Source organism: Equus quagga, chromosome 1, assembly GCF_021613505.1.
Source record: "Equus quagga isolate Etosha38 chromosome 1, UCLA_HA_Equagga_1.0, whole genome shotgun sequence".
In the NCBI taxonomy this organism is placed as follows: Eukaryota; Metazoa; Chordata; class Mammalia; order Perissodactyla; family Equidae; genus Equus; species Equus quagga.
The window spans coordinates 131,133,007-131,158,800 of record NC_060267.1 but is presented as its reverse complement, the minus strand read 5'-3'; the positions used below and the strand labels follow the sequence as shown (position 1 = coordinate 131,158,800).

Sequence of the window (25,794 nt, the reverse complement as noted above, 5' to 3'; positions counted from 1 at the left end):
GGGGGGGGGGGGGGGGGGGGGGGGGGGGGGGGGGGGGAGGCGCTGGGTGAAAGCCCTTTCTCCTAAATGAAAAACTCAGATCTTAATTCACAGAGTATAAGAGGGTTTTTTCCAAGCCTCCTCCTATTCATCTTCATTTCACAGATATTTAAAGCACGTATTATGTTGCTATGGACAATTAGCCTTTTATCCAATTTTACCTGAGAGTTTAACTCTCCCACCCGAAGGTTTTAATTAGACCCTCAGCCCCATACTTAGGCCTCGGTTCCTGCAGCTGGAAATCTGCCCCAGTGATGTTAGAACCTTGTTAATGTAACAAAAGAGGAGTTTACTTAAAACTGCACTGACTATGGACTTAAGCCAAATTTACTTGAAAGAGGAAAGAGTCTGTCAAAAATCCTATAGTAAACACGGCAAAGCAGTTCTTTCATAGCCTTCCCTTAATTCATAGCGACAAGCAATTTACATGTAAGTGGATTCATATGCTCCACCAAGAGGCCGCCTCTCCGAGCTGGGGCGGGGTGTGCTCCCTCACCCCGGCCCGCCTCCCCTTTTTCTTGTCTTTCCTCCCTTTTAGGTTTTTTTTCTTTCTTGGTATGTGGAATAGGCTGTTCTCCTTAGTGAAACAGCATAAATCCACAATGTTTTAATCGTCCCAAAGCATAATTAGGGCCTTCTAAACATTTACCAAGCCAGTCGCTCTGAATAAAAGCAGCCGAAATTTCTGAAAGCCGCTCTTAGACCTGACTGTTGTCCTGTCAAATACACACTTTATATTCTGCTGAAGCTTGCTTAGAAAGAGCGAAAAACTCTCCTGCTAACGAGGTAAGAGTTGTGAGCTTTAAGTGGGAGTTGCTGATCAAATACCGGAGCCCACGTTTCCCTCTGTTGCCAAAATCCTGCAGGCCTCTCCCCTTCTCCTGTTAATTAGATTACCCTTTTTAGTGCACACACTAACAAAAAACATACATGAGACTAAACAAGATATGACAACAAGGAAAGGTTGAAGGGAGAGCTTTCTGAGAAAACATTAAAGCAAAACATCACTCTTAATATCACTGGAGAAAGGGAAAAAAGAGACTGCAGGTAATTTCAGCCTGCGAGGGGGGAAATCCCTAACATTTTAGAAGCAAAGACCAAAAAATTAATTTCCCCCAAGTAGAAAGCCAGGAGGGGTTTGCCTTAGTTACATTATTTTCAACTATGCTCTTTGACAAAATCCATCCATAGCAAACCAACTGGCCAGGGCTCAAGTTTCTTTCATGCACATTGAAAGTTTAATTAGTTCTAACTAGATCAAAAGTTGTTTTTCCCCCTTTTGGCATGTATCTGTATCATTTCTGTGCTATTTGGAAGCTGCTAGACATCAAAGGCAGATCCATCATTCTTGAGGAACCTCCAATTCCTTGGAAGTGAGTCCCATCCATCTCTCCTTCCATGCTACCGGGTCGCATGGCAGCCAAGGGCCCCTCTGCTGGGGGCTGGTTGCACCCAAGACGTGCACACAGATCCTTCTCAAGCCACCTGAACAGCACCCAGCACCAAATGGCCCACCTTTTCCTGAGAACGCCCCTAGACAGTCCCAAAGCAACCACCACCATGTGGAAACATGGCAAATCCCCCAAACAGAGCAGCCATGATAAATGTTCTAAGATTGAGAGTCCAAAACCTAGCATCACCTAGGCCTTGAACAGCCCATGATGTGCGCACCTATTTCAATTACTCCACAGTTATCCTAGCTTTTCTTTCCTCTTTTTTTTTTTCTTTTGATTCTTTCTACTATTCACTCTAAAGTCTCTGGCTCTAGGCTTTGACCTGGGTCAGCAAGTTACTAGGCAAACCAACTAGCCACCTCGAGCCTTCTACTTAGAAGTTATAAAGGCACAGGCAGAAGGCAAGTGTTAACATCCCAGCCCTCCTCCGCATTAGCTGTGTACCTTAGGCAAGTTTACTTAGCGTCTCTGAGCCTCGGTTTCCTTCTTTGTAATCTGGGAAGAATATCTCCTTCAACAGGTTGTTACAAGGAGTGGGTAAGATGTAAAGCACTGAGCCCTGTGCCTGTATCCCACAGGTGGAACATGCCTAAAGGACATGCTCAGGAAATCTTAGATGCCACTGTAATCAAAGTAACCATGACTGGTAGAGGATATAGTTGCAGTGTTGCTTGGTCTGGTCTTCTAACTACAAAGGAGAGGTTGTTTTAAGATCCCTTTCTTTATTGTTATACACTACGTGCCAAGAACTGAACTAGGAGCAATTTACACAGATTATATCTTCCTGTGTCAGAGTGGCAAGCTCGATAGGCTCCACATTCTAGCTGCTTCTTCACCTACTCAGAGTCCCTGGCACCTGGGAGAAGCCATGGGACCTACTTCAGGCCAATGAAACAGGCAAAGGTCCTCGGACAGGGATGTCCCTTCCCAAATTAAAAAAGGATGTCCCTTCCCACAGGGGAAGTCATTTGGCACTTACCCTTCCTTCTGCTAGAACACAGATGTGATGGCTGGAGCTGCAGCAGCAGTTTTGCAACATGAAGGCAAAAGCTGGCCATGACAGAGGATAAAATAGGATGGCAATAGTAAAATCCCCTAAACTTTCTGGACTGCCTATCTCCAGATTTATTGTTATATGAGAAAACATATTATTCTATTTGTTGGGTTTTCTTTTGGGGCAGGCGAGTACATTCCTAGCTGATACCTACCCTGATTTTTCTCTGGCCTAGAAGATGAGGCTACAGAGAAAAGAGGGTTTCTGGACACCCTATAGATTTGCCTGGGCCTATTTAAGAAAGGATTAGATGGCAACTTGAGATGCAGAATGTCTGCTGACCAAACTCGTCACACTTAACCCTTCTAGCAGCCCCACCACATGCTGTAGGATCATACAACACAATTACGAAATCGTGGTTTTATCACTGTCTGCAATATTTTGGCTTCCCTTGGGTTTCAAAATATTATGTTTAAAAATCTCCATACTTGCCCTTGGTTATGTTCCAAAAAGAAAAGACATTATTGGCGAGCATGTGCCTTCCTAAGAAGCACTGACGAGAGTACATCTTGAAGTGAGCACATTAATGGGTGTCCTTTAAACCCTCCACTTCCCATTTTCCCATTAGAGCCTCCTTCATTTAGCACCCCAGGATTCTACTTAAATTACCTTCTTAGTTGGGATTAGGGGAGCAAAAGGAGACCACAGGGCTCTGACCCTGACAGTTCAAATTGTCAGCGCCAGGAGACTGACACACTTTGCTCCCCACTAATCCTGCACTGCGTGGCATGGTCTCAATTTCAGAGAAGTCTGAATGCTTATACAGTTAGCCAATCCCCAAGTCATTCAGATAAACTCAATACTGAATAAGTGCGGCATTTATGTATCTCGAATATCTCCACTCGCTTGATGCCAGGGCCTCAATATTCTGATAAAGTGATGACAGGAAGAACACAGAGAACAAAAAGTGAAAGCAAAGAAAATACTATAAGTACATGGAAAAACTATGAGCCGCTAGAATTTATTTTGTATATTAGAGAGGGAATATATGTCCGTAAGGCAATTTTCAAAATGTAGATTTCAGAAGCCAGATTGGTTTTCCTTCCTTTTTCGAGGAAACTAAAGCAGATTTGAGCTCAGAATGTTCAAGGGCAATTTCTAAAAGCCACTTGGAATTGTCTTCTGCCTGAATCTGCCAAAAAAGCACGCAGAAAAGGACTTAAAAAACCCTGTCTGTCTGTAGCAGCACTGTCAAATAGAAATATAATACAAGCCAAATTTTCTAGTAGTCACACCAAAAAAATGTAGAAAGCAACAAGTGGAAGTAATATTAATAATATTTTTATTTAACCCAATATATCCAAAATATTATTTGAACATGTAATCAATACAAAAATTATTACAGAGATAATTTATATTCTTATTTTTCATCCTAAGCTTTTGAAATCAGGTGTGTGTTTTATATTCACAGCACACCTCAGTTGGGACTAGCCACATTTCAAATGCTCAATAGCCACATGAAGTTCCGGCTGCTGTCCTGGACAGCGCTGGTCTATAGCACCTACCCTGGCACGGGCACGCACACACACACACACACACACACGCACACACACACACAGTCAATAGCACAAAGGCTGTCATAATAGCAGAAAAACATGCGCCTTTTTTTTGAGCCCTCCTACCCATCCCACACACCTAGTGAAGGGGGAGAGGATATAAACCAGCATCAGACATATTATAGCTTAATCCAGATGAAACTGCTGATTTCAAACATTTTTGACCTACAAGATGGCGATTTCATGTGGTTCAACCTAATATTTTTAACCCAAAGTTTTCACGAGATAGGTCACAGTGAGATCCAGAACTTAGGCCTACAGCTAGTCTCCAAAAAATACCCAAAAACAATCACTGACATGAATGGTTGCTGATTGCAAAAGTATGGCCCGCTATATTTGAGCTCCAAGAGCAGAAATTCACTAACTGCTAAAGTGTTTGGCTCCTCTTTTATAGGCCAAAACACAGTTTCCACACACCTAGCTGAAAGATAATATTTAATCAAAAAAGCAAGGCACTGGCCAAAGCTGGTGTTCCTGGCCACCATGTACAGCTCAAGATCTGTGGCTGTAGATGCTTGGAAGCACATCAATTAGATGTCTCAGAAGCCCCTCAAATTCAGTCTTTGCAAAACCATCACCTCCAAAACCACGATTAGCACCACCATCATCATGGTTATCACCATCATCAAAACCATCATTGTCTTCACCATTACTATGACCACCACCATGACCATCATCACTGGGTCATCATCACCACAACCACCACCTCTAACATCATCATCGTTGTTCTTGTCATCATCACCACCGACATTATCATTGTCATCACCATCACTATTGTCAGTCCATCATCGCTGCCAACATCATCATCATCACCACCATACCTCCTATTTAATAAGTCCCTACTCAGTGCCTTTTACCTACTTCCCTAAGAAATTTTCACTCCTTCATCAACTGAACTACTCAATCTTGAAGATCTAGTTTAAATATCACCCCTCAATGCTCTTCCCATCTCAGACCAAATGAATTGTTCTCTCACTTCTGTGGAACCACTGAAAAAGTCCTTTGTACATGTCTAGGTTATAACATACTGACCCAATTATGCAATCTTTTTCTCCTACTTTTAGCTCCTAGCACTGAGCCAAGTACCTATTACAGGACTCAAAATAAATATAAATTGGTTGAATTCAAATAAATAGATTTCACTTCAAGTGCCTTCACTGGGTAGAACATTCCTTGGATGCTGAGCTAAAAAATGATTTTGAGGCTATGACCTAATATTTCCAATCATTTTATATATATTCTGCCTTCAAACAGACTATAAATAAATATAGACAGGGACCATAACTTGCATATCTTTGTAGATTTCACAGTACTGTACGGAACCCCCCTTAACAGCTTTATTGAGATATAATTCATATATCATATACTTCAGCCATTTAAAGTACACACTTAAATGGGTTTTTGTATATTCAGTTGTGACACCATCACAAACGTTGGAAAATGTTTATTACACCAAACAGAACCCCATGTCATTACCAGTCACCTCCCCACTATCTCCTCCCAGCCCTAGACAACCACTAGTCTATTTTCTGCCTCTGCATATTTGCCTGTTTGCATATAAAATGGATCATACAGTATGTGGTCTTTCGTGATTAGCTTCTTTCACTTAGCATGATGTTTTCAAGGTCCTTCCATGTTGTAGCATCTATCGGTACTTCAATTTCTTTTTATTGTTGAATAACATTCCACGTTATTCACCACATTTCGTGTATCCATTCATTATCAATTCATGCATTTGGGTTGTTTCTACTTTGGGGCTATTATTCATAATGCAGCTGTGAACATTCCTGTACAAGTTTTTGCATGGATATATGTTTTCGTTTCTTTGGGGTATGTACCTAGGAGTGGAACTGCTGTGTCATATAGGAACTCTGTGTTTAACATTTTGGGAAACTACAAAACTGTTTTCCGAAGTGGCTGTACCACTTTACGATCCCATCAGCCATGTGTGAGGTTCCAGTTTCTTCACATCATCACCAATACTTGTTATTGTCTGCCTGTTTTTAGCCATCCGAGTGAGTGTGAAGTGGTAATCTCATTGTGGTTTTGATTTATATTTCCCTAAAGACTAATGATGTTAAGTGCTTTTCATGTGCTGAGTGGCTATTTGTGTACCTTCTTTGGAGAAATATCTATTAAAATCCTTTTCCCTTTTTAAATTGGGTTATTTGAATTTTTATTGTTGAGTTGTAAGAGTACTCTATATATTCTGGATACAAGTACCTTATCAGATGTGATTGCAAATACTTTCCCCCATTTTGTGGATTGTCTTTTCTTGATACTGTCCTTTGAAGCAAGAAAGTTTTTAATTTTGATGAAGTCCAATTTATCTACTTTTTATTTAGTTGCTTATGCTTTTGGTGTCACATGTAAAAAGGCTCATTTAACCCAAAGCCACAGAGATTTATACCTACATTTTATAGTAGGAGTGTTATAGTTTTAACTCTTACATTTAGGTCTGTGATCCATTTTGAGTTAATTTTTCTATGAGCTGTGAGAGAGCCCTTTACAAAACTTAGAATTTTCAGAAATAAATAGTCCACACATTTTTTTGTGTATCTCATATCCACCTTACCAATAGTTTCTTCTTCAACGGTAGCAATATTCAAGTACGCTTTTTGCGTTTTTTCAAAGATTGGCACCTGAGCTAACAACTGTTGCCAATCTTCTTTTTTTTTTTTCTGCTTTTTCTCCCCAAATCCCCCTAGTACACGTTGCATATTTCAGTTGTGGATCCTTCTAGTTGTGGCATGTGGGACGCTGCCTCAGCAAGGCCTGATGAGCGGTGCCATGTTTGTGCCCAGGATCTGAACCGGTGAAACCCTGGGCCGCCAAAGTGGAACCCGCGAAATTAACCACTCGGCCACGGGGCCAGCCCTTCAAGTCTCACAAGCATTTTAGAGAGAGACCTGGAATTCAAGATGTCTCAAGATTTTATACAGGGAGAAGTTAGAAAAACTAAAAAGACTGTTCATCCTCAAGACACTGTTAATGTCAGCAAAATTCCCCAAAATTTGAATGTACATTGTCCTGTGATATCTTTTCTTTCATTGTCTGAAATGATTTCTATATTCTGAATGTTAAAAATTCAATAGGCGTTTATAGTTTCTTAGTTTTTGGTATTGTTTATTCTTCCTTCCTTTCTCCGTCCCTTCCTCAGTAACCCCCTGCTTCTTTCCTTCCTTCCTTCCATCTTTTCTTCTTTCCTCCCTGCTGAACGCTCTTCCTCCCTTCCTAACTTTCTTCCTTCCTAACTTCCTTTCTCCCATATTTGCCACTTAATTTCCTTTCTTAATTCTGTTCCTAACTAAAGGGTAAGTCCCCTGAAAGCATCCTCTACTGGTCTTGGTCATCTTGGCAGCCCCTTAGCAGCCACCACCCCCCCACTGCCCACACACGGTGCCTACAATAGGGCCTGGTATGTGGTAGTTGCTGAATAAGTATTTTAGGGTTTAATTCGAATAGTTAAGCCCTGTCTATGGGTTCCAAAACTAAACTATAAGGATTCTCTTCTCCCACTGTGACTATACATGCACCATTCCATCCATATTCAAATTTGGGGTTAAAAAAGCATTTATTTTATAATAACTGGAGAAAAAGAAGCATTACTCCATGTAAATGAAAAAAATCAAGAGAAATAATAGTAACAGTGCAATCATGACTATGCAAAATGTAAGCTTGGGAATTCAAGTCTTTTTCTTAGGTAAATGCTTTCTTGTTTTTGCTAGTCAGTATTTCCCATAATATGCACATTTAATTTCTATTTTTTAAAAAAGAGATGTCTCTTTCAAAATAAATATTATTTATTCTTGATTTCTCAGATATGAAAAGAGATGTAACATTACCAATATTAGTCATTTGACAATGTTATACAAGCGAAAGCATTTTTCTAATTACAAAGTCCTATACAAATATGACTTACTTATCTTGAATAATAACAACACAATAAATCAATATCATCCAATCCATTATACTGTTAAAACATCTAGCACTCATAAAATTTCTGATTATATCGCACAGATAATTGTCTATATTCATTTGGCCCTGCTGTGACGATAACATACCTCCTCCTGGTCTGTCTTACTGACCATGTGCACATTTCTACATATTAAAGATGAATTTGCTGGTTCCTTAATCTTTAAATGAAGTAACCACTGCACCTCTGGGGCTCATCAGGAAGCACATGAGTGGTGTGTGGGGGCCGTGCACAAACACACGTGCACAGTGGAGCCATGCATCCCTGACAGGCAGGCTTTGCTCCTGCTGGGGCAAGCTGGTCATAATAAAACCTGTGTCTAAGATGCAGGTACATCTGCTGGATTCCTGTAATCAGTTTGTTGGGCTGGAGTTAAGAACCCTGGAGTTCTTCTCTGGGTGCCAGTGAGGCCCAAGGGAATGATGCTAAGAGAGTTTCAGGATACAAGGGCATAATTCAGTCAGCTTCCAAAAAAAGAAAAAAAGCAATCCCTGGCAACAGAAGCCAGCTCTCCTTCCTTCCCAGCTGATTTTGGAGAGCCCTTGTTCTGTGGACTTGAACGTCAGAGGCTGAGGCGCTCCTGGTCCTCCACTGGCTGCTGCTCAATAAAAACACCATCCCATTCCATCATTTTGATCATTACTATTTCCTCAGTTAATAAAACTTAAAGAAAGTATGTTTTCAGAGATGCTAAGGGGTAGAGGCCCATTTTGGCTGAGGTCAGCCTTGGCAGGAGTCAACTCTTTTATTCCTAAGGCTTTATATTCTTTTGGTAAAATCGTTGTATTATTTCAAAAATTAAAATAATAAAACATTAGGTTACGCAATGGAAAGAGGTTCAGGTTGGCTGCCACAGATTTTCAGGATACACTTTCAGTTGCATTAAAAAGCTAAACTCCAAGCTGGAGTTTTAAATATTTTCCAAGCTCAGTATCTCCCTGAAAAATTCCAGACCAGTTCTTGAAGCCTCTTTCATTGTGTGTCTTATTTTTTTCTAATCCTTTCTTACTATATACATATAAATTATTTTTAATATCATCATGAAGGAAAGGTAATTCTGAAAATTTCATATCCAATTACAGCTGACCAATGTGAATGTAAACATTACTGTACGTTGTGGAGACAGCATCTCTAACGGCAGCTTGGGAAAAATGACTCGGGTAGTAGCCAACTTGCAATGGCCACATGTCAAGAAGAATGTGAGAATGGAGGGAAAAGGGGGCTCTAGCCCTGCTTGAGGGAAACTATTTGTTTTAAGGCAAAGATAAGGTTAGGAGTCAACGATGTTGTGGTAGAAGGTTAGCTATTATTGCCTACTTGTAGGAGTGACATTTGTGAACCCCTCCCCTATATATATGTTCATGTTCAGCAGAATCTTCCAGAGTTGTTTTAGGCTTTTAGCAAAACCCAATCTGTTCAATCATCGAATTCTATTTATTGGCCATTTGAATATTGTATTTGATTGTGGCTCCCATGTGAAACATTCCTCCTATCCCCCTTCTGTACCTGGCCCACTTCTCTCATCCCTTAGGTCTCACATGAGCTATCCCTCCTTACTGGAAGCTTCCTTCCAATCTGGGTTAGATGTCCCAATACCCCCAGGACCTTCCTTATCAGAGCACTTACCCCATCTTCCTCATTAATGCATGAGCTCCACTAGGCAGGGCCAATGTTGTCAGGGCCAGACTCAGTGCCCTGACCATAGAAAGTGCCCAGCGACTAACTGTGGAATACACAGGACAAGAATGCACAGAATATCCAAAGGAGATGGATTAGAATAGTGAGTCCTCTAACCCTGTGACAAGAAGAAAAGGAAGAACTGGGTACTTTCAGATGGAGATGAGAAGATGCTGCAGCGTGGAGGGTACGGGGGAGAAGACAGAACAGGAAAATAACCTTAAATATTCAATGTTATAAAGAAGGACTAAATGCTTAAATGGCCTCAAAAAGTAAAATGTAAAAGAGAAGAGCAAGAGGGTGAAATGACGTAGTTTTTATAGCACAGCAAAAGGCAAACATTTTAAGAGAGAATTCTCTGGAGAGAGAATGAGTTCCTTCAGAACACTGATGAGTAGATTTATTAAGACTTACTAAGTAGCTGATCTGGGTTAAGGGGTTTACACATATTAATTCATTTAATCTTTAGACGAACCCCACAGGGAAGGTAATGTCATTTGCACACTTAGTCAAGGTCACAATGCAAGCAGAGTAAGTGGCAGGGCTAAGATTCAAACCCAGGTCATCTGACCCCTCAAAGCCGAGGCACTTGGCCCTGTGCTGATGTGTTCCTCATCCCCCGCCCCCCCCCCCCCCCACCCCGGCCCCGATGCCTGGGAGAGGTTAAAAGATCTCTGGGACCTTTCCAGAGATGCTGTTGAGGAGTTAGGGAGAACCACCAAATAAGAGGACAGGCTAGATGGTATGAAACGAGTTTCCATGACAACACTTATTTGTCATCACTCAGTCTTGGCTCAAGGCCAACTATCAATTGAAATGTGATGGACACAAAGTCTGTTTTGGTTTATGACCCGGGCCTTCACATTTTCCCACCCTTTTGGGACACATTCTCTGCCCACTTTCTATCATAGCCAGGGCTAGAAGGCTGCCCAAGTTCCTGGCCCAGCTTCTATGCCTTCCTGAGTCATTCCCCTCTAGAGCAACCAGGCCCAAGACAAAAATCTGGCTCAACCCAACAATACCCCATGATTATCTAGTTGAGGGAGAGAAGGGCACAGAGGATATTTGAATATGGAAGCCATGCCAGTGCTCCCTCAAATACCAAAGAGGTGCCAAGGTTGACTGTACAATAGACATTCAAATAATCAAGGCATCAAGAGTAGAGTAGCTCCAGGAAAGCCAGGACTATGTCTGAGCCATGACTAGATTAGTGTCTAGCACAGTAGAAGGTCCCGGTTATTGCTCAACAAATGATGGCTGAATTATGTAATGAATGAATGCTCTAGACCAACCCTGCAGAAATTAATTTTTTTCCCAATGAAATGGGGGCTTCTGGGGTAAGCAGATGTGATCATTAAAAAAACAGTACAGGAAGCTGAGTGGTCATGTCTGGGCCTCACCAGAGAATTCAGGAATTTAATCTCCTTACAAAGAGAGCTTAATCTCAATTTCATTTTCTGCAGAAAAGACCCAAGAACCGTTAGGTGTAGAAGATGCGAACAAGCACCAGTTCATTTCACACTTTGAAAGTTGTCAATTTGTTTATTTCTTCAAAATCCCAAAGAGTTACCACTCAGTCAAGAAGTTGAAACGAGACTGATCAAGAAAAGTCCTTTCCTTCCAGTTATGTGTAGAAACGTCAATAACTGCTAAGAGACAACAAAAACTCTACCCAAGATGTAATTATGCCAGTCCTTAGAACGCTGAGACTTAAGCATAAGCCAGAGAGAATAGAGCTGAAAATGGATTAAGGAATGTGTCAAGTGATGTAAATCCTTCTAATTTCCCTGCATAATACCATTAAATGGTCCATTTTGCTGTTTTATAACAACATTTAAAAAAATTAAAATCTAAGCCTCTCACATTTGGGTCCCAGGGGATTTCAACTTTATGGGGAAAGGCCTTCATTAGAATTCTCCTCCACCTTAAAATGTTTGTAATTTGGTGTCAAAAATGTTTATCTGAAGAAAGAATGTTTACATTGAAATATTTATGGATGAAATGATATAATGTCTGGAATTTGCTTCAGATTAACCCAGGGATAGGAGTGGCGAAGTGTGGGATAGAAAGGAAACAGGATTGGCAATGAGTTGAATAATTGCTAAAGTTGGGTGAAGGGTATGTGGGGTTCATTTTACTTTGGTATATAATTGACATTAAAAAATAGAGTTAACAGTAATTTGTCCCAGCCCATTGGGCCACCAATTAGGAAAGAGATGATTCTCATACGAATGCTCCTGCCTGTTCCATGGAGGCACCGCCTGCTTTGGAAGGAAGAGAAACCACTACTCATCAACATCAGTTACAGTCTTATCTTATTTGGGTGCTTGCATTATTTCTCACAAGATAACTGCATAATTCCATATTAAAGGGTAGGCATCTCAAGGCACTTTATAAAAAATTATGACTTAATGGGGCATTTTCAATTGACCAAAATTCTTTAAAATTTTCTTCCCTAAATATAGGAATTTGATAAATTCACCTTTCCAAATGAGAAGCTTAGCCAGCTTCAACATATTCTTCATTGAAAGGCCTACACAAATGAAAGTCTGCATAGGAAAGTTTGGAGCTTTTTAGGAAATAGTTGCTCCAGAAAAATAAGATACAGGCAATACCCTAAAATGAGAGTAGATTATAGAAAGTTCATGTTGAAATCAGTTGCACAGAACTTAAGAGTGTATGTCTCCAAAAAAAGAAAATGGCTCTGAATGATGGCCAAGTGTCTAGGCTATTCCACTAAAGACTTAGATGGATGACTTTGTTGAATGGAGAAAAGGCTCCTTTCTAAGTTTTCTGAATCTACTTGGTTTGGGCCTCTAGCGGGGAGAAAGCCTACGTGCTGGGCACGGGCCAGTGTCAAAACTCTACTAGTGCCACTAACACACTGGCTCAAGGCCAGTGGTATTCCAGGATGGAGCTGGGCTGCTGATCCAAGGTGAGAAACTATAAACATACACAGGCTAGTACCAGACCAGTTCTCAATCACAAGTGACTTTGCGTTCCTGTGGACTTCGGCAATATCTGGAGACATTTTTGATTGTCACAATTGGAGGTGGGAGATTGCTCCTGGCATCTAGTAGGTAAAGGCTAGGTATGCCACTAAACACAGGACAGCCCCCACTATAAAGAATTATCCAGCCTCGTGTCATAGGGTTGCTGTTGAGAACCCCCAGACTAGAGTAATAGTTGCCACAACAATTCCCCCACAGCCCTCATGCATGGAGGAACAAAAGTGCTCAGAGGAGCAGAAGAGAGAACTGACAGGAAGAAGGGAAAGAGCGGGGCACCCATCTCCACTACTCCTATAGCCAATCTAACCCCAGTCCTACAAATTCAGCTTCCTACAGGTCTCCTGACATCTTCCACTTTTCTCCATCTCCACTGCCACTATCCCAAGACAAGCTCTCCCCACCAGGAACACTGCAGCAGCTTCCCAACTAGTATGCCCACACCCAAATCTATCTTCTGCACAAAAGTCACAGGCAGTATGGTGTAGTGGTCTAGAATGTGGCCAGACTACATGACAATCATGAAAGGTTCAAATCCCACCTTTGCTATGTGACCTTAGGCTAGTTACTTAACCTCTCTGTGCCTCTTTTTCCTCAAATATAAAATAGGAATGATAACAGTACTTATCTTAGAGGGTTGTTATGAAGGTTAAATAAATGGATGTTTACAAAGCTCTTTAAAAGCATCTGGAACATGGTAAGTATACCACAATTGTTTTTATGATTTTCAAATCATCTGGTCATGTCACTCCCCCTCAATTAGGGGATAATTGTTAGGATAAATAACAATCTGACCATGGCCCCCAAGGTCCTGAGTGGTCTAGCCTTGCCACTCCTCCAGCCTCAACCAATCCTGCTTTCCCCCTTGGTCTCTGCTCCAATCACAAGGCCTCTTGTGAGTTCTTGGAAGACATTTTGGTCCCTTCTGCCACAGGGCCTTTGCACAGGCAGTCCCCTCCTTTTAAAACGTGCTTCCCCACCTGACCCCATTCACCAGCTCTGCCTCTTCACCTAATGAACTCCCACTCACCCAACACATCATGGCTCATCCTCAGAGAGCCCTTCTACTACCTTCATATGCTCTCACTGCTCCACACAACTTTTCTTTTTTGCATGCTTATCCCAGCTGTAATTCTGCAATCAGATTTCTAAGCTTTTGATTGGACATTCAATTGTTCATTCATTCTCTCAATAAATAACTTTGACCTCCCAGAATGATTTGTTCTATGAATGAGTGCGTGCGTGAACGACTGAGCGAATGACTGAACCACTGTGGAGAGGTGCTTAGTTTGTACCTCAGTCTACAGTGCTGCAGTAGACCAGCTGCCACTCTAAGCTGCAATGCCTTCAGCTTTATAGGAACCCCAAATGCTCTGAGCTTGGCTGAAAGGATGCTATCCGTGACCTGGAGGCAGCTGACTTGGACTCTAGCCTGGGACCTCTAGAATGTTCTCTTTCCTTCCATCTCAAGAACCTCTTCCTTGCTCAGTCAAACTAATTTCCCCAAACCTAAAGAATAAGTGAGGAATTTTCCCCCCTTGTATTTGGCAGGAGCAGGAGGCTGTTTCCACTAGTCCTGAGACTGAGCTGACTCTGGGAACATCAGCTCCACATCTTTCTGGGGTTGGGGAGTCAGTAGTCATTCATGGTGAAGGGTCATTTGAAAGCCAACTGTTTTTAGAAAACCACAGAATGGCAGTTTTGTTTCAGTGTTTTGACTTTAGCATCAAGCAGTCTGCTTCTTTTTCCAAACTTACTTAATATGAGAAATGTAAACATTTTCTAACAACGCTTTCTGAAAGCATCCTAACAAATCTCGCACATGTGACCAGGGCATCATGGCCGTCCCCACCGTGCTGGTCTGGATCTGGCTGAGAACAGAAGTCACCACAGATGAGCCCAATGAGGAGACTTCAGTGAAGAGGCTGGAGGAGAGGTGGGCAGGGTTAACAAAACAAGCAAGACATGTTAGCACCCAGAAACTGGAAACAGTCGGCAGCCACCGCCACACCTCAGGCTGAAGGGGCAAAAGGAAACAGGGGTTAATCCTGGTGCCAGTGGGAGCCGTGGAGGGGGCTCTGCTGAGAGGAGGTATAGTTATAGAGAGAAGTTGCTACTGCCAGAGACGTGATCCCATAGCAAGAAGGGAACAGGAGGAAATTCTCTAGGCCTCCTCCCACCCTCCCATCTTCCGCAGTGCCTCCTTTTGGCCCTGGACCCAACCAGGAGCCAGGCAGCAAGGGAACCCCAGCAATGCAGCCCATGGGGGCAGCTTCCTTGGGCATAGTCTCCCCTCCCAAAGAATGGCAGCGGGTAGGAGAGAGCAGAGAGTAACTACAGGGTCTACCCAATCCCATACTGCCTTAGACTAAAGCCTTAGCTGTCAGGAGTCTTAGAAACACATCAAAGGGAAAGTTTTCCAAGAAAACGTTCAGAGATAGAGCCAGGAGGAGAAAGAAGCTCCAAGCTCAGGGCTCATGAAGTGAACACACAAACACCAATTTCAAAACAGAACAGAAAGACAGCAGTTTAACTTTTATCATAACTGCATGCTGGCACCAGCTGCAGAGCACTCTGCAAATCTCTTCAAGTACGCGACGCGGCGGGTGTGAGTAATAACAGATTCTCAAAGTTGGCCACAGCATCCTGCAGGTTCGAATTAAGATCCCAGGGATACTGGCTTAACCCAAAGATCAAGTCAAACACTGCATTTCAATTTTCACAATCCGTTGGTTCCTAAATTCCGTGACTGGAAAACAAAAGACTTTGGCTGTACTTAACTGGCGGCTTGGCTTCAGGCTATAGTTCTCTACCGCTTTGCTCCTGAGGAACTGAGTGGTCTCCCCTCAACACCTCATTCTCCAGGCAGGGTTGCCAGAGCCAACCCCTTCTCTGCCCCCAAATACAGGTGTCCATGCACACACAGACACACACACACTGCTTCCCAGGTGCTTGGTCTGCCTCCTGCCCAATAGCCAAAATTATAGTCTAGCAAGACAATCATTATGTTGAGAAAATGTGGAAAATATTTTGAATCCCAGCATTTTGTAGGGCATCAGAACAGGGATAGGAAAGGGAGGGGGAAGGAAGAAGAGAGAAAGGTGAGGAAAAGTAACAGACAGAAGGAAGAGAGGAAGAAGAAGGGAGATTGGCTGGAAGAGAAGAAGGGAGAGTGGATAAGGTAGGGAAAGGAGGAAGAGGCAGCAAGCAGAAGGCAGAGAATACTTTTCATCAGCATTCCCTCAACAGACTTCTAGTAAATGCTTCCCAGGGACCAAGAGCATTCAGAGCCTCCCCACCTCCCTGTTATGCCTCACCCTATAACCCTACAGGTCTTCGCTGACTTGGAGCCTTTTGTGATGTCCCCTTCCGACGTGGATGCATATCTTGATGTTAACCCTCTACATCCTCAGGGTTGTAATATCTAATATTATCTGGACTATATTTTACCTCACACAGAAGATACTACAGGGAGGCAGAGAAACTCTCCAAGTTGGGTGGTGCCCCAAGTCCTGCCCTTCACAGTTCTGGCAAGCAGCTGGTATCTGGGCAACAGTCTATTTCCCACTGATGCCCTTGGCTCCTGCTCTGGCATCCTTCCTCCCACCTTTGCAGTGTTCTCATTTTTATTCTATCCTTTTTGCTCTAAGTGACCATTGTAAGAACTGGTTCCCTAGGAAAAGGCCTAGCTACTTAGAGGGATGCGATGAAGGAAGGAACAGATGGAAGGACAAAAACGGAGAGGGCATAAAAGGGGCATCAATTTCTAGGGCTAGCTAGAGGACTGTCCAATTAAGGACTGACCAAGTTCATACCCTTAATTTATGGTTAGGCAAACTGAGGACAAGAGAGAGCCACAGGTTAAAGAATGATGGAATACTGCAGCTGGAGAGGATTGCACGGTCGGCTGAGCAGTAAGCATTGATGGATCGGGTCTTTTGGATCTCAGCCAGGATTTATATCTCATAAGGAGCACAGTCTCCTGGGGATTTGATCTGAGACCTGAGCCAATTCCACTCGGGAGCTACATGGTGAACTGGTCTATAGTCCCAAGAAAGCAAGCCAGAGTCCAAAGGTCAAACTCATCGACACAAAATGGGAAGTTCCCAGACCAACAACCCTCTGGGCCAAGATCATGATCCTGAGTGAGGAAAACCCATCATCTGTGAGTCCTCTTTGAAAATAAGTCAAGTTAAATCAGAGATGAGACCCTGCAAAGCTTTTCTCGCTTCCCTAGTTTAATAAACATCAGTCTAAAACAAAGTGGGGGAAGGCTAGTTAGGGGTTTCTCAACCCCGGCTTTCTTGGCATTTGGGGCTGGATAATTCTTTGTTGTTGGGGAGGTTGTCCTGTGCATTGTAGGATGTTTATCAACATCCCTGGCCTCTACCACCGGATGCCAGTAGTGACATCCAAAATGTGACAACCTCCAGTTGTGACAACCAAAAATGTCTCCAGACTTTGCCAAATGTCCTTTAGGGGACAAAATTGCCCCCAGGGTGAGAACCACTGCTTTAGACAATCGGAGACTATTAACATGGTCATCTGAGTCCAGAGCAGTGTTCACAGCTGGAGAGAAGGCATCAGGCTGGCCTGGGCTCACTCAGCTATAACTGGCAGATTCAGGCTGTGAACTCAAGTCCCAAGAGCCCTGCTCACTGCACCAGAGAATTCTTGTTTCAGAACTTGATGTATGACCCTGGCTATCCTCTCTGCCCCTTGGTTTCTCTTTGAGTGAGGTGGCTGCCCGTCCCTTGCCTCCTGGGGCTGAACCTGGCAGCACCTCCCACAGCGTTAGATCAAGTACTTAAGGAAATTCCTCCAACAGGATGTTGCTGTTGGATTGGAACAAGGACCACAACTGCCCCCTTTGACTTGCCATGCTTTAGGAGGTTGGAAGGCCCATACATTTCTCTTTCCCCTTTTTAATGGTTAACCTTCCCTATCTCCCATGGGGCTGCTGTGACGATGGCAATAACATGAAGTATGGTGCTTGGAATTATTTAAGCTCTACGATTCACAAGCATTTAGATTATTTAACTGCTGATTATGATTATTTAAGCTGAAAGATTATACTGCTCTAGCTCAGAAAATGTTTGTATTTCCATTAAAAACCACCAGGCCAAGGGCCCTTTTGACTGACATTTTTCACTATTAAACCTATACACACAGTGCATGTTTTTTGCCAGAAGACAGTGTGTCCCTTTTTTTGTTTTAAGATAAAGAAGCCAACTTGAATGGCTTCCTCCAACTAGCCCTCTTCCTGGCCCCTCCCTCTCACCATCACCCCCGCCTGCGGTCCCGCTCCCCTGAGGCAAGAAGGAAGAACCACCTATCTGCCCAATGTCTTCTACTATTTCATCAAAACTGGCCCCGCCATTTCCAGACTTGAAATTCGTACCATGACATCCCGAGCTCTTCACTAGGAGACAGTGTACTCAGTGGTGCAGATCACGGACTACAGTGTCAAACAGACTTATAACTGAGTTCCAGGCGTCTGAGTCTCAGTTTTCATGTTTACACAGTGAGGGTAATAATACTCCCCACCTCACAGGAGGTAGCAGCAACATGCGGGTGAAAGAGCCCCTTCTTGACATGTAATAAGCACTTAGTAAATGTGCACTGGTCATATTAATCCCATCGCCCAACGTCTGCAGGCAATGAATGGTAGATATGCCTGGGCGAGTTTAATTCTCAGAAGGCATTTTAATCAGAGATAGTACATTCCTTAAGGCAGGAAGAACGATGGGCTCTTGATTCTATCTGACATGTAATTTAACCACTCATTCTTCCCCTATAATAATTTGTGAAACATATTTCTGCTTGGCTCACATAGTTCACATCCAAAGAGTTGTATGAAAGATCAATGCAATGTACAAAAATACAGGGAAATTCTATTGTGCTCCTATTAAAAAGGGAAGCATCCTAAATCAAGTGGTCATTTTTGTCTTTTGGCAAGTTTCTACATTTAAATAGAGTTCCTCGAGGGAAAGAACAAAGAAGATTCCCACATCTCCTAAACATTATCCATGCTGCAGTGCATTTAGGCAGTGGAATAGTGAATAGAATTCTATATTGGAAAGAACTGTGGAGATCACCCCACTGGCCCCTCCCTGGGAATGGGAATTCCCTCCATATACCCATAACAGGCGATTTTTCCTCCCACAGGATTTGATGACAAACCTCAGGAGCTACCTTAAAAGGCTACAGAGTTCCCACAGCTATAAAGTTCTACAAAGCACTGAAGGAAGGTGAATAACACCCCAGCTCTAGCACAGTCTTTTGAGGTAGCGTGAATCAGGTCCGCTTCTTTTCTTATGTCTCACCCCTTTAATAGTTGACAAAAGCATCTGTCTCTTGACCTTCTCTAGACATAACGTCCCTCACTCATTAGCTATCGCAAGCATGACAAGATTTACAGGTATCCCTCAACCTGTTCACTCACCGCATGACTCCCCCATAGTTTGCCAACCCTAGCACCCAGAAATGAACTCAGATATATACTGAATATACATGCATATGAGTAAATGTCTGTTAGGAATACTATCTGTAAAGGTGTAGTTACAAAGTTGTTTTTAAATGCTCAGTGAGATAACATCAGTTGACATATTATTTTTTCAAACTTTATTCCAGCAAAGACTGATAATTGCTCCCAGTACCCATTTGCCCCTTCCTTGGTGCTGGGTTCCTTGAATATTAGCAGGACACAGCCACCCAGCTAAAGGGTGTGTTTCTTGCTTGACTTGCAACTAAGTGTGACCATGTGACTCAAATGCTGGCCAGTGGGCGCCTTCCCCGGCACTAGTTCTTGCACTTACTAGAATGTAAGCTGCATCAGTGGACGGATTTTCACCCTTTCTCTTCACTTGGAACAGTGCTTAGATCAGTGCCCAGAGCACAGGATAGTCTTGCATACAGCGGATGCTCACCAACTATTTATTGAATGAACTCGTCCATGAGTCAAATGTCAACGGATGGTATGTGCAACTCAAAGAGCAGGGAGGCTCCTTTCTTTTTCTCCTTTCTGCCAGCTGGAATGTAGGTAGGACAGTTGAAGCTGAGGCAAAAATCTTGCATCGTGAGGTGGAAGCCATACACTGAGAATGACAAAGCATCAAGACAGAAGGAGTGTGTGTCCCTGGTGACTACAGAGCTACTTGAATAAGCTTTAGGAATGTGGAGTTTTCTGTTCCTTGCATTCAAAGCTAATTAGATCATTCCACTACCCCAAAGGAGGTAGTCAACTTTTAGGTACCTACTGTAAGCTTTATATACAGCCACTTCCACTAAAGACTCTGAGCCACCAACTTCAGGATTGAAAGAAGGAAACAGAAATCATGCATGGTAAGCAACTGTGCATTGATGTGACTGAATGCAGCTCAAGCCATAACTGATGTTGGATGAGCAGTTCTTCATGACATTCATTCCCTCTCTGCGCCACCTGTCCTCAACCATTGCAAGTAACTCAGAGAGCTGCCCCAGGCTGCATCAATGTTCCAGCTGACTCAGTTACCTTTCAGAACTGAGCAGATGACAAATAGAAACAGACAAACTGGGAAGTTCTAGGACACATTACCATAGTATTTAATATTTTTTAAATTGGACATATCAAAATCTTTCTAAACAAACCATTGGTTAGAGAAAGAATTGCATTGTAGCAAAAAAGAAAATTGTTGAAAACATAAGGCCAACTGGAATTTGAAGATAGGATCAATGTATGCTAGCTATAATGGGTTTATCTAAGCTACATTAATACGTAACATAACATTATAGATATGGCCTTTTATGGCTTAAAAATCACTTTCTCATAAATGCATAATTTCATTCAATCCCCATAACATCTCTGTAAGATGATATAACCCCCTTGCAACTGAGTTTATCAATTTTAAGTAACAGTTGCCTTCAAAACTCCTCTCCCAGGCTCCATTTATCCTGCCCAAATTGCCAGGCACTCAGGATTCCTCCCTAAAGAAATGTGATTTGTCTTTTCTCATGTTGGCATGAAGTAAAGAATAAATTGATTTTATCATTTTCTGCACCCTGCCTCTCCTTTGAAGGGTACTTACCTAATGAGTGGCTCTCTCAAAAAGGATCCTAGATCAAAGAGGCCAACAGGATAATGCCTTGGAATAAGCTGCTGCCTTACCTCACTGTAAACTTCCTAAAACAGCTCAGTGTATACAAAGGCTTTCGAGGCTATCTGGAGAAGATGTCTAAAATACAACAAAACCCAGTAAATTAAGATGGATCTCACAGCATCATTAGATGAGTTAAAAATGTAGAGGTCCCCTTAAAATCTTTACATAACATGAGTACGAGAAATCACCACAAAAAGCCTAAAATACCCACTCCAAATTATGTAACTATTATCCAGCTCTCAAAACTCTTATTCATTCAATGTTTAATACTAAATGGAAAAGATCAGTTAGCCTGCCTGTCTGCCTATTAAATTACTATGCTAGTTTAAATCGTTCGAGCAAATGCACACAGATAGATTTTAAGTACTGTACCTCATGACCTTCAATTCCTTTTAGCCACAGATATCAAATTCACCTGCCACAAATTAAATAATTGAGCTTTGGTTACTGGAATGTAAGCTTATTAACTGGCATTAATAAAACCAAACATATAGAATGATGTTCTTAATATTATTTTAATAAAATCCCTTTTAAATAGGAGCAAATCTAACAAAGATGAACCATTACAAAATGTTTTAGCAAGAGGTTTTAGATATTTTTTAAGTAAAAGAATAATCTTATACATAAGGGAAGGTGAATATTACGTTCTTCTATGAAAATATATGGTTGGGATCTGTTAGCTCCTTCCAGGGGGGGAATAATGACTGGCAGTTAGAATACCAACCAATAGAGATCAAACCGAAGAAAGAGGTGTTGGAGGGAAGAATCCTATACGAAATATAGTCAAAGGCCCTCCTTGGGCCTTGGTCCCTAAAAGGGTTCTCAGACTATAGCAAGGTAGATTGCATTTTTCACATCCTTCTTTACCCCCAACAACCATGAGGGTTCTTACCTTTGGAAATAGCTTTCTAAGAGGGACTCCAAACGTCTTTGGTTGCACAAGAAATTATTTATTTATTTATTTAAAACAGTTGCACAGCCTGTAATAAAGGCACTGAATTTTCTTTTTTTTAAGGGAATGCCTTTTGGTGAGGAGGATTGGCCCTGAGCTAACATCTGTTAGCTTTTTCAATCTTCCTCTTTTACTTTTTTTTTCTCTCTAAAGCTCCAGGACATAGTTGTATATCCTAGAGTAAGTGCTTCTGGCTCTTCTATGTGGGATGCCACCACAGCATGGCTTGATGAGTGGTGTGTAGGTCCGCGCCCAGGATCCGAACCAGCAAATCCTGGGCCGCTGCAGTGGAGCATACAAACTTAACTACTATGCACCAGGCTGGCCCCAAGAAACTACTTTATTTATCTAACTATTCATTTATTTGCTTATTTATTTGTTCATTCATTTCCTTCACTCATTTTACTAAAATGCAAGCTTGATAAGATCAGGGATTTTTCTGTTCATTCACCTAAAACAGTACCTACCACACAGTAGATGCTCAAAGAATATTTATGAGTCTTTAAACTAATTTATCCTTTCATTCCTCAAGTACTTTTTGAAGGCATACCACATGACAGCTTCTAGATATGCAATTCCAAAGAGAATTCCACTGTAAATAAACTAAAATCAACTCATGAGAAATCTTTAAATCAGAGGAAGCAAGCAATACTTAAAATAAGAGGACAATGCCCTGTCCTGCCCAAGAAGAATGGCATGGAAAAACGTAGACCAGTGTAGTACATGTCCCCAAATGATACAACACAAAACAAAACTCTGGTTAAAAATGAAATAGCTGGGCTGTGGGTGTAGCTATGAAAAGGTATCAAGACGGTGGCTGGCCCAGTGGCACAGTGGTTAAGTTCACGTGCTCAGCTTCAGTGGCCCGGGGTTTACTAGTTCCGATTCCGGGCACGCACCTGCACATCACTCATCAAGCCATGCTGTGGCTGCATCCCACATACAAAGTAGAGGAAGACTGGCACAGGCGTTAGCTCAGGGCTAATCTTCCTCAAGGAAAAAAAGAGGAGGATTGGCCACAGATGTCAGTTCCAGGCCCATCTTCCTCACCAAAAAAATATATTAAGAGAGATCTTTGTAATGATGGAACAGTGCTGTATCTTGACTGTGACAGTGGTTACACAAATCTATACATGTGATGAAATTGCATATTAACTAAATATACCAACACGCACACATAAATGATTGTATGTAAAACTTGGGAAATCTGAATAAAGTCGGTAAATTGTACCATTATCAATTTCCTGGTGTGATATTGTGCTATAATCATGCAAGATGTTACCATGGAGGGAAATAAATGAAGCATACGAGAGACCTCTCTGTACTATTTCCTGTAACTGTGTAACAATCTACAATTATTTAAAAGTAAGTTAATAAAATAAAATTAAACAGCAGATGCTTAACAAAACATTGTTTATATTAGCAAAACATTGGAACTACAGTAAATGTCCAATAAAGGGATAAACCTATAAAACAGTATAATCAGTAACTAAAGATGATACAATTCTCTGTTTGTGACATGGAAGGGTATTCACCATTCAGGGAGCAAAAGAAGCAGGATTTACAAAATACGAAAGTATGACCTAAGTTTGTTAAAAGTGAAGAGTATTCGTAAAGGTATACAGCAAAATGCCATCAGTGTCTATCTCTGCGTGGTAGGATCATGGGTGATTTTGTTTTTTAATGGTGCTTCTCCATATTTCTTCATTTTTTTTTTCTAAAATGAACACTATTACCCAAACAAATATCTAAAAGGTTATCTGTCCTGTGGATGTGATGCAGGTGAATTCTCTGTAGCTCTGGAACAAAAACCAAGACAAGTGGGAAGATGACATGGAAGCTATTTCAGTTCAATATAAGGACAAATGAGCTACCTGTAAGAGCCATGGAACGTGAACCACCACCATGACTTCCAATGGGAATGGTATTCACCAGGGTCCAGTGAATTCCTTATTAGTGATTAGGTGGACAGCAGTCTGGCTTATGCAGGCTGGGAGGTGGGACCCAGTTGTTTTCCAATTCTAAAACTCTGTGCCATTTGATTTTGCAACAAATTTAACAGATGCCACCTCATTTCAAAAGCCCCTTTTATGTTTCAAAGCACTTTCACATATGCTGGCTTGTATTAATTTCAATTCAGTACGTTTTTTTTAAAATCCTGTCCCTACCATAATTCTGTAGAGCAGGCAAGGCAGGTATTATCACCTCCAGGAAACTGAAGGGAAAACTGAGGCAACCAAAGAGCAATCTCCTTTAATGTTACAGGTGAGTTGAGAGGTCACATCTCCTTTCTCTAGACTCACTGCCTTACCCTTCTTTCCTCTAACACCACACAGCCTCTCCATTCCCATCAGAGTTTGGAAATTGGGTAGACTTGGCCAAAGTTGCTTGCGTGACACCTGCCAGTTGAAAGAAAACCAACAACAATGTTTGGCACAGAGTGATGGTAAGTACTGACGATGATATGCCCATCTGACTGTTCCCACTAACTTACATTACCTCAGTTAATGTCAAGTAACCAATATGTCAGCTCTGCTTAAAAATCAAGACCGATCAAACCAGCTGGTTGACTTGAACAGCCCAAGTGGCTGATGAATCTAGGTGGGGTTCTCAGTCAATAGAATTGCCCTGTACCTGTGTCCCCCTCATCCCAGGAAAGAGGCCATAATGGGGGTCTGGGCTGGTTAAACAGTGAATGGAGTCCATACTGGGCTTAATGAAGCAGGGCTTTGTTACTTTTATCAAAGGAATTAACAGAGAAATTTTGTATTTATTTTGCAGTGGCAGCAGATTAAGCACTTCAGCAATAATGTGGCAATTCACCAAAAGAGGTCTTAGTTAGGTGCTATCTGAAATCATGAAATTAAGTGGGAAAACATACACATGGAAAAGGTTTATATGTTTTAGAAAAATAAATCCAAATTTTAGATAAATGATACTCTTCACAAAGTATACTAAACAAATGACATATTTTCATTGGCTGATAGCACCATTTACACACATCTATCATTTTCTGAGTGCCAAGCCCTCCTCTGAGTGGTTCTCCTCACAACCACCCCACGGACTTCATTACAGGAGGAAACCAGAGGGTGAGCAATGTTAAGGTCATTTCCCCCAAGTCACACAGCCACCAACTGGAAGCAATAGGATTCCAATCCAGATCTGATGACTCCCAAACCAGCATGCTTCGCCATTACTTGTTCTCTCAAACACTGAAAGTATATGCTCTTTATATAAACAGGAAGTAATGAATGTTTCCTTATAATGGCATAATAAATCACTCCAGGAGATGTAGAGTTAACTGGAGACCAGCTGGAGAACAATGAGAGAAATTAGGCTGAACTCGACACACAACAACACACAAGGAGGCAGAAGTGGGACAGGTGAATGGAAGAGAGTAAAGGGTGATGGAATCAATGTACCGGTATTGTTAACAAATTTTGATCAAGGTAACAAAGTCACGAATGCTTGATCTATTTTTTCTTCTCAGCTACAGAAAATCCAATTTCCAGCATCCAATCTATTCATTCAACAAACAATTATTGAGCTCCTACCACACGCCAGGCACTGTTCTAGGAAGCATGATTACTACAGTGACTCAAACAGACAACTGCTCCAGGCTTGGTAGAGTTCACATAAGCTCCTTGAGAAAATGAGGTAGTCGAAAGGGAGCTTGAGGTAGAAGACTTTGGTTTTAATCCTGGCCAGATGGCCTCTAGCAAATTACTTGAAACCTCTCTGAGTTGCAGTGCTCTCACCTCTAAACGGAGGATAAATAATATCATCTTTTATTAGGAAAACTTAAGAGTTTATATGTGAAAAACATTACCTATTCTTTCGTCTTGGAGAAACTGAGGTAGTTGACGAAGAATAAAAGTTTTGTCCTCATTATTAAATCCTTCAAAATATTTCATTCCGAATTTTCCATGATCTAAACTTT

The 25,794-nt window shown here is 41.8% G+C and overlaps 1 protein-coding gene across 1 annotated transcript in view; it reads right to left on the bottom strand.

The window, feature by feature from the left end:
* ERC2 (ELKS/RAB6-interacting/CAST family member 2) overlaps positions 1–25,794 on the bottom strand; it is a 703,663-nt gene that overhangs the window by 165,489 nt on the left and 512,380 nt on the right. The window lies entirely within an intron of this gene.